We start from the raw sequence: 18,490 nt of genomic DNA on the forward strand, positions 1-18,490 counted from the left end.
CAGGACAGCTCAGCTCCCACCCTCCCATCGTGTGTCAGCTCAAAATGCAAACTTCTCAGGAGTCCGAGTGGCTACCTGGGGTCCTGTGTTCACCCGGTAATTAGGGGGGTCAATATGTCTGCCCCTGTCCCAGTAGGGGACAGGATGTTTCTCCTGCTCAAGGAAGGGTGACGGGATCATCAAATGTCCACAAACAGGGATGGCTTGGGAGGAGCTTCCTGAATTGATATTTCAGTTCTGCCTCATCTCCCTCAAGAGAGCTTGGGTGAGTCCTTCTGCATCTCTGAGTTTCCGTTTCCACTTCCGCATGTGCGATGCCTGCCATGCAGAGCTGATGAGAAAAGCAGAGGGCAGTGTTGTTCTGCTTCTTGTGGCGGCCAGACTGGTGCTCCATAGACCACAGCACAAGCTTGTCTTCCCATCAGCAGAGGGACAACTAACCAAGACAGCGCTGCAGAAAACTCGATCAGTAAAAGAGAAGGCGATGGCGCTAGTGAGAGCCCACCTGCCACTGCAGCAGATGCAAGAGACACAGGCTAAAACCTTGCTCAGAAAAATCCCCTGGAGTGGGAAAGGGCAACCCATTTCAGTATTCTTGCCTGGGGAATTCCATGGACAGAGGAACCTGGAGGGCTGTAGTCCGTGGGGCCACAAACAGTCGAACACAACTGAGCTACTGTGAACACACAACAAAGAGAAGGTGACCTGAGGCTCATTTCCACACCCAAGAGAAGAGCTGAGAAAACCGATGGATATGAAAATAATAGCTTTTATGTCAACCACTAATTAATTATAATTTGCTAAGAAATGTTATATGCTATGAACCAGAGATTTGTTGCTTGTCTCAGAATTATTTAGTAATCTAGTCTCACCACTGCTATGCAGTACCTTCTGTTCCATCTGAGATGTTTTCAGCCATGTATAATGGAAGCTCTGGTGGCTCAGGGGTAAGAATCTGCTTGCAGTGCAGGAGACATGGGTTCCATGCAGGGAAGACCCCCTGGAGAAGGAAATAACAACCCACTCCAGTCCTCCTGCCTAGGAAATCCTATGGGCGGAAGAGCCTGGCAGGCTACAGCCCATGAGGTTGCAAGAGAGTCAGATATGACTGAGTGACTAAACAGCAACAATAAGAGAAATCCAGAGCCTGAATGAAACTTAATGGAGAGCAAGGACACACGTCTTCTCTATAACACAGAAACCCAGGGCAGGGAGGCTTCTGGTCAGTGCAGCAGGAGCTCTGCCCCACCTCCCTGGGACACCGTGGCCCTGCCTGTCTCTACGTGCTGCCGTCCTTCTCTGGAAGAGCCGTCAGATCAAAGGACTCAACTAGTCACATAATGGTGAGCAGCAGAGGTAACACAAGACGCGGTGCCCTGGAACTTGCAGCTCGGAGAGGATGTGGCGGTAGGCAGTGCGGTTCAGCCGCTCAAGGGCATTATTGGGGTGAATAAAGGCTTCCTGAATTAGAGAAGCCAGGAAACAGTGAATCCTGGGACTAGCCCTCCGCAAAACACCAGAGGAGGTACACTTTCAGGAACGGGCCTACACTGACCAAGGCTGCGTGCTTCAGATACTGATGCAAAGTGGCAAGGGTGACAGCCCAGGTCCTGACTTTGGGCAGGGCACTCAGTGTATGACCAATAGCCCAGATGGTACAGGTAGTGAGCTGATCTAGGGTCTCTCTCTCATGATGGAAAAGCTATCCCCTTCCCAGTCCTCACACAGTGAGACAATGCCTCAAGAATGGCCCATTTAGGGCTCACATTGTGCACAAGTGTGTGTGTGTGTGTGTGTAAAAGCAGATGGGTGTATAAAAGAGAGTGAGTGAGGGTGCGTGGTTGGGAGGCATGTTCCTGCCATCCCATCTCTTGTTTTCAAAGCTGGCTCCTAACTTTGCTGTCCGCATCGAGACTGACATAATATGACTGACATACATTAAATCAAGACTGAACAGTATCAGAAGCAAACAAGTCAGACCGCAAATACATATCCTGTATTAAATTATTAATAAAAGTATTCACTTTGGAGAAATAAGAACCCAGTTACACACATTAAAAGAAAGATAAGCAGGCCTGTGAATAACAAAACAGAAGGCAATAAATGATATGACTTGATTGGAGAGGTAGCTAGATTTCTGATTGTTCACATTTATAATTAACATTTTAATTCTTTTCTTAAATTTCCTTTCTAAATTCTTTTTTTATTTTTGGCTCCACGGGGTCTTCGTTGCTGTGCAGGGGCTTTCTCCAGTTGTCACTGAGTGGGGGCTATTCTCTGGTTGCAGTGCACGGGCTTCTCACAGTGGTGGCTTCTCGTGTCGAGGAGCCTGGCCTTTACAGCAACGCGGGCTTCAGTGGTAGAGGTGCGTGGGCTTAGTTGCCCAGAGGCACGTGGAATCGTGCTGGCGAGGGGTTAAACCCATGTCCCCTGCATGGGTAGGCAGATTCTTAACCACAGGACCACAAGGGGAGTCCTTTTCTTAAATTTAAGTGAGGGTACATAGCCTAAATAAGCAACTAGATTGGAAAGAAATTGTCCTAGAGGAGGCTGTGAAAAATGTGAGAGTTCACCTGAAATTTAAATATTGAGTACCTCCCACAATGTGATGAATCCTTAGCCTGGTCACCTTTCAAGAAAACAAAATAGCATTTAGTGAAGTGGAAAAGATGGTTGAATAAACTGACCACTGTGACCTTAAGGAGTTATGTAACTGTGACTCACAGATCACACTCAGTCTTTTTAAAGCCTGCATCTGGCCCTCCAAGCCCTTTGCAAATCATTCATAAATTCACCAAAGAGTCCTTAGGTGTTGAGAGAGAGACAAGAGTGATTGTCTGTCTACATTTGAGACGGATGAACCAAAGGACCTTGGGGATGCCGGTTTCTTCAGAATTCCACCACAAAAGAAGGAGAACCCAGGAACAAGAGTGCTCAGCAAGCCAACTGGAAGAGTTAACTAGGTCGACTTCCTCCAACCTTGGCATGGTGGACAGCACAGGAACCAAGGCAGAAAATAAAACCCTGGACCTGGCCATTGCAGACCAGCTGGAGATGGGCCCCAAACCTTGAGTCCAAGAAGCCGTGTATCTCTTTCCAGGCAGCCCCGCTCCTGATCAGAATGCCATAGATGTTCCTTGAATGATGGAGCCTGGTGTTAAGTAATAGAGCTCTCTGTACACTGATTGTTTGGGTTTTGTTTGCTCAATGTTGTTTCTCATTTAATTACATTCCCTTTCAAAATGACAATGTGTTATCTGTGCCAGTTTGGGTATAGTATTTGTAAAAGGTTATGATAAACACAATCACACATACAAAACTCAGCAACAAATGTTTCAAACTCGTTTTGAGCTGAAGACTGTGGTCAGTGTGAATGTACCCAAGAGGAATAACTGCCTCCAAATGACACAGTTGGCACATTGTTTATTTACAATCATTTTCCTGAGTTCTACATACTGTAAGAGATAGCTATGTACCCTTAAAATTAAGCTTTTCAAAGGAAAGCTTAAACTGCTCACATTCCCATCTTGACATCAGTGGTGTCTTCCTTAGGTTTTGTGCATCCATTTTTCAAGCTTTTGATTACAGTGAGCTTATCGTTCCACTGGAACTATGAGGGCATTTTGCCATGTTTGCACAGCCTTTGAAACCACCCTCTTTACCGTTCTCCAGTACACTTGGGCTGCTGCCCCTGTTGTTGACCTTGCCAGCCAATTTAAATTGTTCCCCTGTCATAGAGAATGTCACAAAGAGCGTCTTCCTGCACTTACTTTCTTCTTTCAGCTATTTCCTTGGGATGCCTTCCCAGGCACCACATTACTGGGTCAAACGCTGTGAACGATTTCCATGGTTCTAGATAACAGGCTTTTGAGCTGCCCTGCCAACCATGACCTGGCCAAGCATGAGAATGAGAAGTTGGAGGAGAGTCAAGTGCCCACAATAGAGAAGCAGACAGATGAAATCTAGCAGAGCCACACCCAGACCCGATGAAACTCCTGAAAGAACACTGGGGCAGATGCTCGCAATATGTGCCAATGTGCCCACTAGCAAGCCAGGGTTCGTGAGTTTTTTCTGCTCCTCTGGGTCTTTATTGCATTGCACTGTGCTGTGACGTGCTTAGTTGCTCATGCATGTCCGATTCTTTGCGACCCCATGGACTGTTACCCGTCAGGCTCTTCTGCCCATGGAATTTTCCAGGCAAGAATACTGGAGTGGGTTGCCATACCCTCCTCCATGGGATATTCTCAACCCAGGGATGGAACCCAGGTCTACTGCATTGCAGGCAGATTCTTTACCATCTGAGCCACCAGGAAACCTCATTACAATGCCCGACTGAGTGACTGAACTGAACTGAACTGAAGCTTTCTCTAGTCATGGCTGGTGGGCTTAGTTGCCCTGTGGTATGTGGGATCTTATCTCCCCCACCAGGGATCAAACTCACATCCCCTGCTTTGGAAGGTGGATTATTAAACACTGAACCACCAGGCAAGTCCCTGCTTGGTTGTTTTTTTTTTTTTTTTTTTTTTGAAAGAGCATAAAGTGGGACTCCTACACCTGATTACAACTGAGTGAGCTAAGATGATGGTGTTGGCCCATGGCCAACATTGAATAGGAATCTATGGGATGGAAAGAAAGTGTGGATTTTACAGAGCTTTTTCTTAAAGTTCATGCTGCATTTCCACATGGACGCATCTGAGCCTTCTTTTAATTGTCCTAGAAATTTCAGCAGCCCAAGTCTTTTCTTGAAGCCCCACAGCTACATGCCTACAAAGGGATGAGAATCTCCCCTGTTTGTCCTCCTTGCAGCCAGAAGCCTACAAGGAATCATTTAACCAGTGGATCATATCTTTATGCTAATCCCTCCAAATTCCTTAATCCTTCCCTTTCTCTCTGATTGCACTGCACACCCCAGGTCAAGAAACCACTATTTCTCCCCTGGATGACTGTGGCAACATCTCTACTGGTCCTTACATGGTCACACTGAAGCCAGAGTGACAAGTAACAACAGACCCAGATCTGATGGTGTCATCTGCCCACTCTAAATTCTACCATTCTACCATTTGCAATGGCATGCCATTGCAAAAAGCCACACTGTCCAATTTGGCAGGCAAAGTCATCTGTGCTATTTAAATTGTATTTAATTGGTATTTAAAACTCAATTCTCAATTGCTTCTAGCCACATTTCAAGGGCTCAGTAGTTACATGTGACTGATATGTTGGATATCATAGATTTAGAATTTCTCTTTCATTATAGAAAGTCCTGCTGGACAGTGCTGCTTTTAACGATAAAGCAAAACCTTTAACTGACCCTCGAGACCCCACCACCTCTCCAGTCTCACCTCCCTCTATATTTCCCAGTACTCATCCAAGGACAGGGGAGAAGCCCAGGAAAACAAGCTCAAATAGAGAACGTGTCTTGAGCACTGTCCAGGATCTGAAGGGTATCCAACTCTTTTACCCAAAGCTTGTGGAGTGAATGAAATCTGACTGTGAATACTAGAGGCCAGAGCAGAGGGCCGGCCATCGTCACGAGCCTACATGCTTGCTTAGTCACTTCAGTCGTGTCTGACTCTGTGTGGCCCTATGGACTGTAGCCCTCCAGGTTCCTCTGTCCATGGGATTCTCCCAGGAGTGGGTTGCCATGCCCTCCTCCAGGGGATCTTCCTGACCCAGAGTTCAGGCCTAAATCTGTCTCCTGAATTGGTGGGTGGTTTCTTCACCACTGGAGCCGCCTGGGAAGCCCAGCCACGGTCACAGATAGGCTTTTGTAGGTGTTGTATTCAATGGGAATATGAAACAATACACTTCTCTGTGCAAAGGTTCTGGGAGTATTCTACACACTAAATGTTACCCATCCTCTGCTCGAGCAATTCCACTCCTAGCTACTGGCCCAGGAAAAATGAAAGGATGCACACACACACACACACACACACACACTCACACTCACACTCACACACACACACACACACTCACACTCACACTCACACTCACACACAGAGAGATACACAGTTCATAGCAGCTTTATTCACAGTAGCCTAAAACTGCAAATCGTCCAGGCGTCCCTCAGCAGGTAAATGACAAAGTAAATGTAGCCAATCCCCAAAAATGGAATCCTACTCAGTAACACAAAGGAACAAACCTGAATGAACTGCAAAACCATGATATTAGGTGAAAGAATTCTTCACAGAAGAGCATATAGTATATGATTCTATTTTATGAAACTCTAGAACAGGCAAAATTAATTTGCAATGAAAAAATTGTAACAGCAGTTCCTTCTGAGAGGTTGGGGCAGGGGGATTAACTGGGAAGGGGCATGAGGGAACCCTGGGCAGGGGGGTGTTGCTCTGTGTCATGAAAGGGGGTTGGGTTACACTGGAGAATGCATTTGTCAAATCCACCAGGGTACCCCTGAGTTTATATTTCTGGATATAAATTTAACTTTTCCATCTAAATCTACCCATCTACCTATAGATATAAATATGATATATGTGTATGTCTGTGTTCTCAGACATACATGGGGCTTCCCAGGTGCTGTTAGTGGTAAAGAAACTGCCCGTCAATACAGGAGACGTAGAGATGGGGGTTTCATCCCTGGGTTGTGAAGATCCCCTGGAGGAGGGCATGGCAACCCACTCCAGTATTCTTAGTGGAGAATGCCACGGACAGAGGAAGAAGCTCAGTGGGCTACAGTCCATGGAGTCACAAAGAGTCAGACACAACTAAGCAACTAACATGCACACACACACACATCTCTAGAACCTATAAACCTATCTTAAACCTATAACATCAAACTTAGTGGAAGCTGGTTGCCTGTTCTGGCCAGGAGGGGGTCTGGGGGACAGCTCCTGAGACTGGCCTTCATCCATGGTGAACTTTCAGCTCCTCACTCAACCTAAAACCCATCTGCAGGAATGAAATGGTAGGAAAGTCTTTACAGAAGACTATTTCAGTGGGGATGAGAGATGAGGCCCAACTCCAAATACAGCAGAGACACCTGGGGGTTATAGCAAATGAGCAGAGAGAAGAGTCAGTGTATGGAAAATAATTAAGAAAAGACATCCAAGGTAGATGATTCTGGCTGAACCAACTTAGGATTCTTGCTGAAGACAAGTTGGGGTGATTGGACCTCAAGGGTGGGGAATTAGGACTTTGATCAGCTATCCAGGGTGGTCAGATATCAGGAGTGGGGGGACCGTACCTAAACTTATTTAGCAGGATTCTTGCTAAAACTGGGCTAGAAAGGCCAAGGACAGACAGGGCAAGGCCGAGGCTGAGAGAGGACCCAGAGGAGCCTGCCTAAAGTTTGCTCAAGGAGACAGTCTGCCACAGATCAGTTAGAGGTCCCCTGGAGGTTCTGAGAGTTGCTGAGTGAGATCGGGGCTACGGGAGGCGGCAGGTTCCCAGCACCCCAACCAGGAGGACCAGTGTGCCTTTTGCTGTCCTGTCTGGATCCCATGGTCCCCGGTGCTCACTGACCTGAGAAGCAGTCTGATGTTCTGCCGTGGCTCTGAAAGTCAGACCCGAAATTCAGGACTCAGCAAGAAGTTGCTTCTCGAGCCTCCTTCAGCATCAGATGCAGGATATGGTTGTCTGTTCGGCAAACTGAGTTTCATTCATTGTTTCATAAGAGAGAATCGGTGTGCCAAGGCATGTGGACCCCTTCACGCAGAATTCAGGGACATTTGGGTGGACCTACTTGCTCTCCTTTCTCCAAGCTCCTCCCATAGACATGGCAACCCTCCCACGAGAAATGCCCCAAGTCTTGGTTCCTCAAGAAGGAAAACACTCGTCTCTATTATACCTTCTCAGGCCATTTAAAATAGCACCTCCCTGTGCCTGTGCCTCTCTGTCAGTATTTTTCTCCCTGACCCTCGTCACCTTCCATCACTTTCCATAACTCACTCCTTTATCGTGTGTACTGTCCCTGTGCCTGTGAGAATGAGGGCCCCGCAGGGCAGCCATCTGCCTGGCAGACTCGGGGCTGTGTCCCAGCGTTCAGAAGACCGTCTGGCACAGGACATGCCCAGTAAATATGTGTCACATGGGTGACTGCCCAAGGCCAGCTGTCACACCTGCAAGGTTTTCTCTAAACTATTTGGCCTTCCTTGTGTTCCGTTTCTGCCCTGAGTCAGCCTAACTTACATAGAAATGTGTTTAGACACAGCTTCCGTCCCCTCTGCTTATATACAGGTCACTTTGCCTGTGACTTGAGCGCCTTCAGAACAGAAGGGTCTGTTGCCAAAGTCCGCACAAAATGGCCACAGTTCAGGGTGTCACACATTCCCCGAGCCTAGATTTCCCCATCTGGAGACCAGAGCAGCGACACCAGAAAACCCTCAACACCTGGACGCCCACTGGGAGGCTTTGATTCTGGAGAAAAGACTCCACAGAGCAAATGCCGTGGGACACCTGGACCTTTCAAGCTGTGAAAAGTTCTAGAATGATCTGTGCAGGAAACCAGGGGAACAGGCTGGTGGGTGTGGGGCACAGGCAAGGAAGCCAGTTAAAACAGTAACTGCAGAGGACCTGGCTCCTCAGAAACAGTGGGGACAGTTGGAGCGCCTGATTCTCTGTCCAGGTTACCTGGCACTAGGAAGGGCCCACCTGCCCCTTCAGGTCTGGTATCTCTTCTGCAAGGCAGAGGACTGATAGGGGTTGGCCATTGGTCACACTATCTGGGAAACTAATCAGAACTAATAACTCCAACACCAGAGTGTTCAAATGCCCTGAATTGAGTCACAGGGATTTCACTTATGGCTCAGTGGCTAAGGCTCTGCTCCCAGTGCAGGGGGCCCAGGTTCGATCCCTGGTGGGGGAACTAGATGCCACATGCTGCAACTAAGACCGGTGTGGCCAAACAAATAAATCTGGGGCTTCCCTGGTGACTCAGATGGTAAAGAATCTGCCTGCAATGCAAGAAACTCGGGTTCGATCCCGGGGTGGAGAAGAGCCCCTGGAGAAGGGAATGGCTACCCACTCCAGTATTCTTGCCTAGAGAATTCCATGGACAGACCACAGTGTTGCAAGCAATTGGACACGACTGATCAACTGACCCTTCCACTTTCACTTTCCAGAGTGTTCAAGTTCAACCCCCAAAACATCCCTCTTCAATTGTGTCCTGCTTTAAAATACCCTGTATCATTTTAGAAACATCATTTATAACTATGATTTTAAGGTGTTGCTTATAAAATTCTCTGGCATGTCGGAACATGTCATGAGGCCAGGCCAGAGACAATGGGTCCTCCCCTGAAGTTAGATGTATAATATCACCTAGGTCCTGTTTGTAAATGTCAGGAGCAGTCTGTGACTCTGTTCTCCTGCAGCTACTGCAACCCTGAGTGTAGCCAGAATTTTGTCCTCACTGGAGAACAAAAGGCTGCATGAGAGCTGGGGTGATGCACAGTGACCTCAACTAATGGCTGAGCTAGGCTGAAACACAGCCCTCTTCAGGGTCAGAACACTGGCATCAGGCTAGCTGCCCATTCCTGGATCCAGATGACACCCCTGCCTCTACCTGCTTCTCTGCTCACCAACAGGTGGGCTTAAAGTCACTGACCTTCCTTGGGGCTGGGGTGCAGGCTCTGAGCCCGTGACTGCCCTCTCCATGGTCCTATATGCAAATCTATCCATCCATCCTTCCAGAACCACCTCCTCCAGAAAGCAGACCCAGTTCATCTCTTGTGTGGCTGGTCCACACAGTCATACAAGCTCCCTCTGAGTAGTGCCCATTCCGCAAGTTGCTTGTTTCCTTGGTTCTTTTATTTTTAAAAGCTAACATTAACTGACTGCTTCTTATGTCCCAGACTCTAAATATATCAAGCGCATTTTCTCATTTGATCTTCTCATACCCATGACACAGGCACTAGGATCCTTATCTTACAGATGGGGAAACTGAGACCTGGAGAGGAGAGAGAGATGCCCATATCCTCTCCCTGTGTACTCAAGATTCAAACTCAAATCAAGAAAGAAGGAGAAGAAAGAATCTTGAGAAGGGGGCTGCCCTGTAACTGGGGAGGGGGCTCTGGATCAGTGCTTAGCACACAAGGAGGTGCAAGAGTCTATGCAGCCAAACAAAACACAGCCTTAAGAAATTTAAGTGAGGCTTAAATGAATGGAGGGATATATAATACCATGTTTAAGGGCTTGTATTTTCAATGTTGTAAAAATGTCAATTCTTTAAAAACTGATCTGTTAATTCAATGTGATTCCAATCAAATTTCCAACATTTGTGCATGTGTGAAACTTAACCTGATTCTAAAAGTTATGGCGATGGAGGAGCCATGAAACTTGGAGGTGGAAGGACTTCTTCTACTGGACCTTGTTCTACCAAGATTTATTATAAAGACTTGGGAATTAAGCCAGTGCAACATTAGCACAAGGATGAAAAGAAAACAGGCCAACAGAACAGACTAGAAAGCTCAAAATGACACATGCAAATATGACCCTTGATTTCCAAGGACAATGGTACTGCGGCTCGGTGGAATCTTTCCAATGAGTCACATCAAGGCACTGGAATCAACTGTGAGCTGTGGTCTCTGCCTCACACTGCTCCCGGGGGTGCTGAGAAGCTCTGTGTAAAAAGCCAAACAATGGTTAAGAAGAAATACAGATTGCCTTCAAGACCACTGGTCAGCAAAGGAGCTTCTTAAACTGGACATAAAAAAGCACTGGCCGTCAAAGAAAATGCTGAACAACTTTGATTGCATTGAAACTTAAAACTTTTGCTCATCAAAAGAGACCATTAAGAAAGCAAAACCAGGCAAGACTAAATGACAGTGTTTGGAGATGGCGCTGAAAGGGTAAGGGAAGGAAGGAAGGAATCATCATGAACACCTGAATAGCCTGAAGGGTGAATAAGGAGATGGTGATGGGGAGGGGGCCCTCAGAGGTGAGCTGTGTGCAGTGTCTTGAACTGAGTGATGTTACATGGGGTTTAGTTTTTAACAATTAATGACTGCAGGAATTCTCTGGTGGGCCAATGGTTTGGATTCTGTGCTTTCGCTGCCATGTGCCCAGGTTCGATCCCTGGTCAGAGAACTAAGATCCTAGATGCTGCACAGCTGGCCAAAATTAATTAATTAATTAAAATAATAATAATTAATGACCACATGGCTCATAAGTTTTCTGAACTTTTCTGAATGGGTATAATTTCACAGTGGAAAGAAACAAAAATACATGTATGATACCTTGCTATTTTTAAAATTCCACTCGGATGGATGATTTATTTTTTGAAATAGATGGTAATGGTATGTGTGTGTGTGTTAGTTGCTCAGCCATGTCTGACTCTTTGCGACCCAATGAACTATAGCCTGCCAGACTCTTCTGTCCATAGAATTCTCCAGCCAAGAATACTAGAGTGGGTTGCCATTCCCTTTTCCAGGGATCTTCCCAACCCAGGGATTAAACCTGTGTCTCCTGCACTGCAGGCAGATTCTACCATCTGAGCCACTGGGGATGCTCCTTTTAAAAAATTGTATGTAAACCAGATTTTGAAAAGGAGGGAAAGGGACTTCCCTGATGGCTCAGTGGTAAAGAATCTGGCTCCCAATGCAGGAGACATAAGCTCAATCCCTGGTCCAGGAGGATCCCACCTGCCACAGAGCAGCTAAGCCTGTGTGCCACAACTACTGCACCAGAGCTCTAGAGCCCACACTGCAGCTGCTGAAGCCTGTGTGTCCTGGAGCCCAGGCACCACAAGACGAGAAGCCACAGCAATGAGAAGCCTGCGCATCGCAGCTAGAGAAACGTTCTTGCAGCAATGAAGACCCAGCACAGCCAGTAAATAAATGCAAGTTTAAAAAGGAGGAAAAGTTCTTCATAGTCTATGAGTTTCTTCCCCAAAGCATTCCAAGTTCCCTGCAGGAAGCTCTGGAGAGAAGGTGCTGCCATAGGCACAGTCCTCAAAGAAACGCTGAGCACAGAGCAATTCAGATGGAGCTCCGGTGGTGAAATACCTCTTGTCCCACTTATGTCCATTTGCCTGGTCTCCACAATGACTTTGCAGAAATGAAGATCAGCTGATGAAGGTAATCGCACCCGTTCACAACTGCTCCACCCAGCACTCTGCAAAGACTGCAGCAAGATATCTAAGGGTCCTGGAGACTCCTCTCAGTGAGAAATGGTGACTGAGGGACAGTCATCCGCGCAGGGGATTCTCCGCCCTTGTACCTAATGCTTCCAGTCAGGTGACATAGTCTGGGGAGGAGGGACAACAAAGAACAAAAAGTTCCATTCCACACTGGAGGAACTCGGTGTTTTCAAGGGCACCATGACCAAGTACAGGCAAGGCACGCTCTGCGAATTCAAAGAGCTGGCTGCAGTTGGGTGCACCCAGGTTAGCAGGCAGGCAGGGCGCTTCAGATCACTGCATGGACACAGGCCTTCTGGGTCCTGTTTGAACAGTCTAAACGTTCTTGGAGACAGAGCCAAAGCTGAGGTAAAGGTCATAGAGTGAAGTACTCAGTGAAGGATCCCAAGCCCTCCCCACGCCAAATGAGTAACAAGCCTTGCTCAGGCCCCAGTGTCCAAACGAACTTTAAAAGACTAAGGGGATTTCAAGGACTTGGAAACTTGCATGGTGTTTTCACCAGCTCCAAAGCCCAAAGAAGTAAGCTCAAAGATAAAAATCAAATATACTTGGCTCTGAATTCAAAACTTGTTTAGGAGTTAAGAAATAAGTATGAGATGAGAAATAAATATTTTTGTAACATTTTAGGGGAAATAAACTTTCATGGGAGTTACTATGACCTGAGATAAAAATGTATTATGTAGAGAAGAGCCAGATTGTATTCCCCTCCTTCTGGAAGGAATTGAAAACATGGTTATTCTTAAACCATAACTTGAAAAAGACTGGCAACTGTATCAGTTTAAAATATAAAAACGAAACAGAAAAGATGTAAGTGTTTTAAAACAGGAAGTTTTAATGCAAGAAGACACTTCCTTCCTGTTTTAAAGCAAGAAGATGCAAGGACCTCAAAGCTGGTGCTCTGTGACACCCTAGAAGGTTGGGATGCAGTGGGAGGTGGGAGGGAGGTTCAAGAGGAAGGGGACATACCTATGCCTGTGGTTGATTCATGCTGATGTATGGCAGAAACCATCACAATATTATAAAGTAATTATCCTCCAATTAAAAAAATAAAAGAATTTTTTAAAGGCATGCAAGAACAAGTGTTGGCGAGAAAATAGAGAACCTGGGACCCTCATGCACCACTGACAGGAAGGTAAAATGGCACGGACACTTTGGAAAATGGTTTCTTTAAAAAGTTAAACATCAGCTTATCATATGACCCAGGAATTTCACTCCTAGGAACCTACCCCAGAGATATTAAAACATTCTTCAGCACAAAGATTTATATGTCAAAGAGCAGAGCAGCTTGAGTCACAATAACCAAAAGGTAGAAACAACCCAGATGCTCATCACCTGATAAATGGGCAAATAATATCTGGTATGTCCGCACAATGGAGTATTATGCCACCACTGAAAGGAGCCAGCTAATGATAAATGCTGAACAGAGGAACCTGAAACCCGTCATGCCATGTGAGAGAAGCCAGGTGCACAAGACTGCACAGTGGATGACTGCACTGACATGAGATGTCAGATCCCTAGAGACAGAAAGCAGATCCATGGTTGCCCAGGGGATCTGCAGCAGTGAGGTCTGACTGCAAATGGGCACGAGGAAGAGATGTTCTGAGAATGGTAGATGTTCCATTGTGCGGATGACTGCATAACTCTGCAGACTACTAAAATTTACTGAATCGTACCCTGAGAGTGGATGAGTTTTATGGTCAATAAATTATACCGCAACAAAGTTGTCTTTTTGCAAAAAGAAGCAGAGTGAACCCATGAAAGAGGAATGGATTATTCAACAAATAGTGCGGGGATACTGACTAAGTAGTTGAGGGGGAAAATAAAACACATTTTGACTTGTATTGCACGCACCAAAAGACACCTAGTTTTATATTAGCCAAAGCATAAAAAACTATTAGGTGAAAAAATAGTTAATAAGTAACAAATTTCAATGCAGGGGAAAGCTCATGAAATCTAAAAGCAATGGAAAAATCCATGAAGGACAAGCAACACTGTATTTGACTATGGGAAAAGTTAATGCTTGTATGCAGACCAAAATATATCAAATGAAGTAGGGAGACAAAGGACAAACCCAAAATATATTTTTGCTACAAAATGACAGGGTTCATCCCTCTAACATTTAAATACAGGAATCAATAAGAAAAAATACTAATCTTGATCATTCCAAGAAGAAAGAACCCCATCATCATTGTACTTCCTCCACGCAGCACGTCCTGTGCTTCTTGCAAAAGCATTTGTTCAAAACCAGCCTCACGTGAATATGAAGGTCCTGGTCACTGAGGGTTCTGATCATACCTAAGGCTGGGAGTAGGGACGATGGGGCCACCGGTGTCACCAAGCTCTGAGTCAGCCACAGTGCCCCACATTCATCCTGCAAAACCCCTGGCCCTGGGAATTAAGAGCTCTGTCCCACCAACATGCAGGAACCACCTCGAAGTACGGAGGCACTTACCCAAAAGAGGTTTCAAGCATCATTGGTGTTTTCACTTTAGCTTGAGTTGAATAATATTCTGTCTGAAGACAATGAAAGAGAAGGGAGAGACAGAATCAATGTGCCAAGTGTTTGTCTGGGATAATACATTTGAGGAGAGAAGCGAGTATTAGAACATGTGGCTTCCCAGGAAGGCAAGAACCCTGGGAAACGAACTGAAGCTGGAGTGAAAGTTCACAGCACACACTCAGATGTGTGCAAGAAAGCTCATGTGTCTTTATTTTCTCCAGATCCACTTAAATCTGATTGCAAACTATCATTTCACGGGCAATAAAAAATTTCAGTCTCCTTCCCCCAAGCTACATTCCCTCCCTCCATCTATACTGGGTGCATTGATGTCTCAGGGACTCAGGGTCAGGTACCACTTCCCAGGGTACACCCAGGCTGGGACGCAGGCCAGCATCACCCATTGGTGAGGACAGAAGGCATGTCTGCCTAGGGCACCAGGCCATCCCTCTCAGGGGCCTTGTCACCCTGCAGAGTGTTGTCCAGACCTGCGGCAGGGGTCTGCACTATGTTATGACCTCCAAACTCTCCATGCCCTCTCTCCTCTCTGGACTTCCCCTCCATCTGTCAGTCCACCCAGCATCATCTGTTTAATGAACGCAGGATTTAAAACACATACACACATATACCACACCACACACACACACGCACCCTGTAAGCCACTGACTCTAAGTCGTGCCCAGTTTCCCCCTTGCAAGAGATGATAAAGCCACATGAGGACCTGATGTGCTGCTTTGAACAGGGGCGAGGGAAATGGCGAGAGAGCAATTAAACATTAATATCTGATGGATGATCCTGGCCATGGCACTGCCTGAACTCCGTGGCAGATTTCAACCCCAGAGCTCCAACCCCCAAACCTAGAAAGGAAACTTCTAGGCTGTCTTACTTGGTTACTTTATCCTGCACTTTACAAAAGGAAAAAAAATGTGTGAGAGTCAGAAGACAACCAAGAGTTTGGTGGAAAAGCTCCAGAAGAGAATGTCTTCTGGATGTCCAAGAGGCTTAGTGTGTTGAGAGAAATGTCTGCTACCTTTGGTAATTTATCTAATATCCAATTTATTTTCCTTAAGGAGTTAACAATCCCTTTAGAGCAATGGTTCTCAAACACGACAGTGCATTGGAATCCCTTGGGGGAGGGCTCATTAAAACACATTTTCTGCCCTCCTCCCCCAAGAGTTTCTGACTCAACAGTTCTGGGGCAGAACTTGAGAATTTGGAGACCAGACTTTGAGAACAACTGCCCTAAACACTCAGGGCCCTCACAGCTGGCAAGCAACATGTTCTAAGTTAAATCAGATATCCCTAAGATGTGATTGCAAACTCAAACTCTCCTAAACATCTAATTAAAATCACAAGACGATGGGATCAGTTGTTCTCTAATGTTTCAAACAAACAGCAGGTGAAGCATTTCCACATTCATGATGATTACAAATATAATCAGTACCTGTAAATATTTACAGAAGTGGCAAATCCATGGCTCTCAATTGGCTTTTTCATGATCTCTATGCCAATTCTGATTTCCACTTCTATTATTTCTATTCTCACTTCCTCCCAGGGGTGCAGTTTAACTCTGCTCACTGGAGAGACGGGTTGGGTTGCAGATTCAGAATCTGAAGCTGGCGGAAGCTTCAGTTGCCTCCTGAAATTCAGTGACTCAGGACAAAAGATATAAACATTGGGTGCATCTTCCCCGACGAACCTCCCTGAGCTGTTTGTTGCCTGGTGGACAGCCTCCTTTGAATAGTGAGAGTGCTACTGAAATGGATCAGGGCCATAGTGTCCTCCCCACCTCGATGTCCTCTGCCTGCTTTCTGTCTGTGGAAAACTTCAGTCAAAGAACAAGCTTGATCAGAGAAATGAGAACATGCAGAAACAAAGCAAATCACTCAAAGGAGACGAAACAATAATAATGTTAGTCATTAAGCATCGTCAAGGGCTATGGACAATATTCTGAGCCATATCCTATGAGCTATCTTATAGATCCTGAAACCCCAGGTAGAAAAAGTTAACTCCATAATGACCAGACTGTACCCACAGGATAAGCTGCCACAATTCCTAGAACTGGCCTCAAAGAAATGGAAATAAGCCAGCCCTGGAGCTGAAAATGAAATGTACCTAAAACAACCAAGATGGTGCTTGTCAGACCACCAATGACCAGTTTCAAGATGATTGTCAAAGCTGACTGCTGTTTCTACATGTAGCCCACACCCCCATCCCCCACCAATTCTGTCTATAACAGCTACTGCCCTCTAATCGCAGTGGGAGGAATCAATCTTTGGACAGATGTCCACCCTCCCCACCAGTTGCTGGCAAACTTTCCTTTCCACCAACCTGGCCTGTTTGTTGGCTTTTGAGCGGTGAGCAGCCAGACCACACATTTTTTGGTAACACTACAGCAGAAACCATAGCTTGCTACAAACCCTGACTCACTGGACTGGTATTGAATTGTGTGCCTTGGTCTTTGTTCCTGTATCAGTTTACTCTGAGCGTCTAATGTAGCAGGGTGCTAGAGCCAGCTCATACTGATCCCAAGAGCCAATAGGATTTACAGCCATCTCATGAGCTGGTGGTTTAAACACAGCCATGGTGAAAAATTACATTATATAAACTTAGAATCGTGCTTAGTCACCCAGTCATGTCCAACTCTTTGTGACCCCAGGAACTGTAGCTTGCCAGACTCCTCTGTCCATGTGGATTCTCCAGGAAAGAATACTAGAAGGGGTTGTCATGCCCTCCTCCAGGGGGTCTTCCCAACCCAAGGGAAGATATAATAGTAAATTATATATAATAGTAAATTACTCTCCCAGCTCTGCTTCCATGATACGATGTTGGTGGCCTGAAATCAACTGGTGTTGTCTGTGTGCTAAGTTGCTTCAGTCGTGTCTGACTCCTTGCCACTACATGGACTGCAATCCACCAGGTTCCTCTGTCCGCGGGGATTCTCCATGGGGAATCCCTCTGGGGACTCTCTCTGGAGTGGGTTGCCATGCCCTCCTCCAGGGGATCTTCCCAACCCAAGGATCAAGTCCACATCTCCTGCATCTCCTGCATTGCAGGTGGATTTTTTACTGCTGAGCTACCGGGGAAACCCTGAAATGAACTAAGGAGGAGGTATTTACGTGACAGAAATCTGTGTGCTCTGTAAGTCAGCCAGCAGCCCCACCACCCAAGCAATTACTAAACATTTACCAGTATAACACTGATCCTGTGGTCACAAAAGACACTGATGATAAGTCTACTTTAAACCCCCACATTCCAAGAGTCTTCTTTGCAAAGCATAGACAAGTTTCAAGACGTTTTTGCAAATCCTGGCTCTGGAGGATCAGTTTGATTCACTGAAACATTTCTTCCTCAACAACCATAAAAACCCATCCCTGGTGGTCCAGTGATTAAGAATCCACCTGGCAATGCAGGGGACACAGGTTTGATCCCTGGTCTGGGAAGATTCCATGTGTCTTGGGGCCACTCAGCCTGTGTGCCACAACTACTGAAACCTGTGCTTAGAACCTGTGCACTTGTTGCTCCACAACAAGAGAAGTCACCGCAACGAGAAGCTTGCCCACGGCAGCTAGAGAGTAGCCTCCACTCACTGCAACTAGAGAATGCCCAAGGCAGCAACAAAGACCTGGTACAGCCAAAACTAAATAAATATTTTTTTAAAAAAGCCAATGGGATCTGGAGACAGACTCAGCCCTCCATCCTGCTCCATGACCTAGTAGTTGCCAGGATGTCTGAGTCCATCCCTTCATATTTACAAACTGCAGTTCTCTCATCTGCAAAATAATCTTCATGATACAACAGAAAGAAAGAGCAACAAAAGAGAAAGAGAAATAGGAGAAGGAAAATTAAATAAACGCTCTGCAGAGGCTTCAGCTTTGGATAGAAGTAAAATGTGTGGTCCCAGT

At 46.1% G+C, this 18,490-nt stretch overlaps 1 long non-coding RNA gene across 1 annotated transcript; it reads right to left on the reverse strand.

Moving 5' to 3' along the window:
- Positions 1 to 14,201: 14,201 nt before the first annotated feature.
- On the reverse strand, positions 14,202 to 16,371 carry LOC120861704. The gene is made up of 3 exons (XR_005720588.1): positions 16,030 to 16,371; positions 14,541 to 14,602; positions 14,202 to 14,389 (listed from the first exon to the last, which is right to left on the reverse strand). It is a non-coding gene; the product is annotated as an uncharacterized LOC120861704 (long non-coding RNA).
- Positions 16,372 to 18,490: the final 2,119 nt, after the last annotated feature.

Source organism: Oryx dammah, unplaced genomic scaffold, assembly GCF_014754425.2.
Source record: "Oryx dammah isolate SB20612 unplaced genomic scaffold, SCBI_Odam_1.1 HiC_scaffold_1, whole genome shotgun sequence".
In the NCBI taxonomy this organism is placed as follows: Eukaryota; Metazoa; Chordata; class Mammalia; order Artiodactyla; family Bovidae; genus Oryx; species Oryx dammah.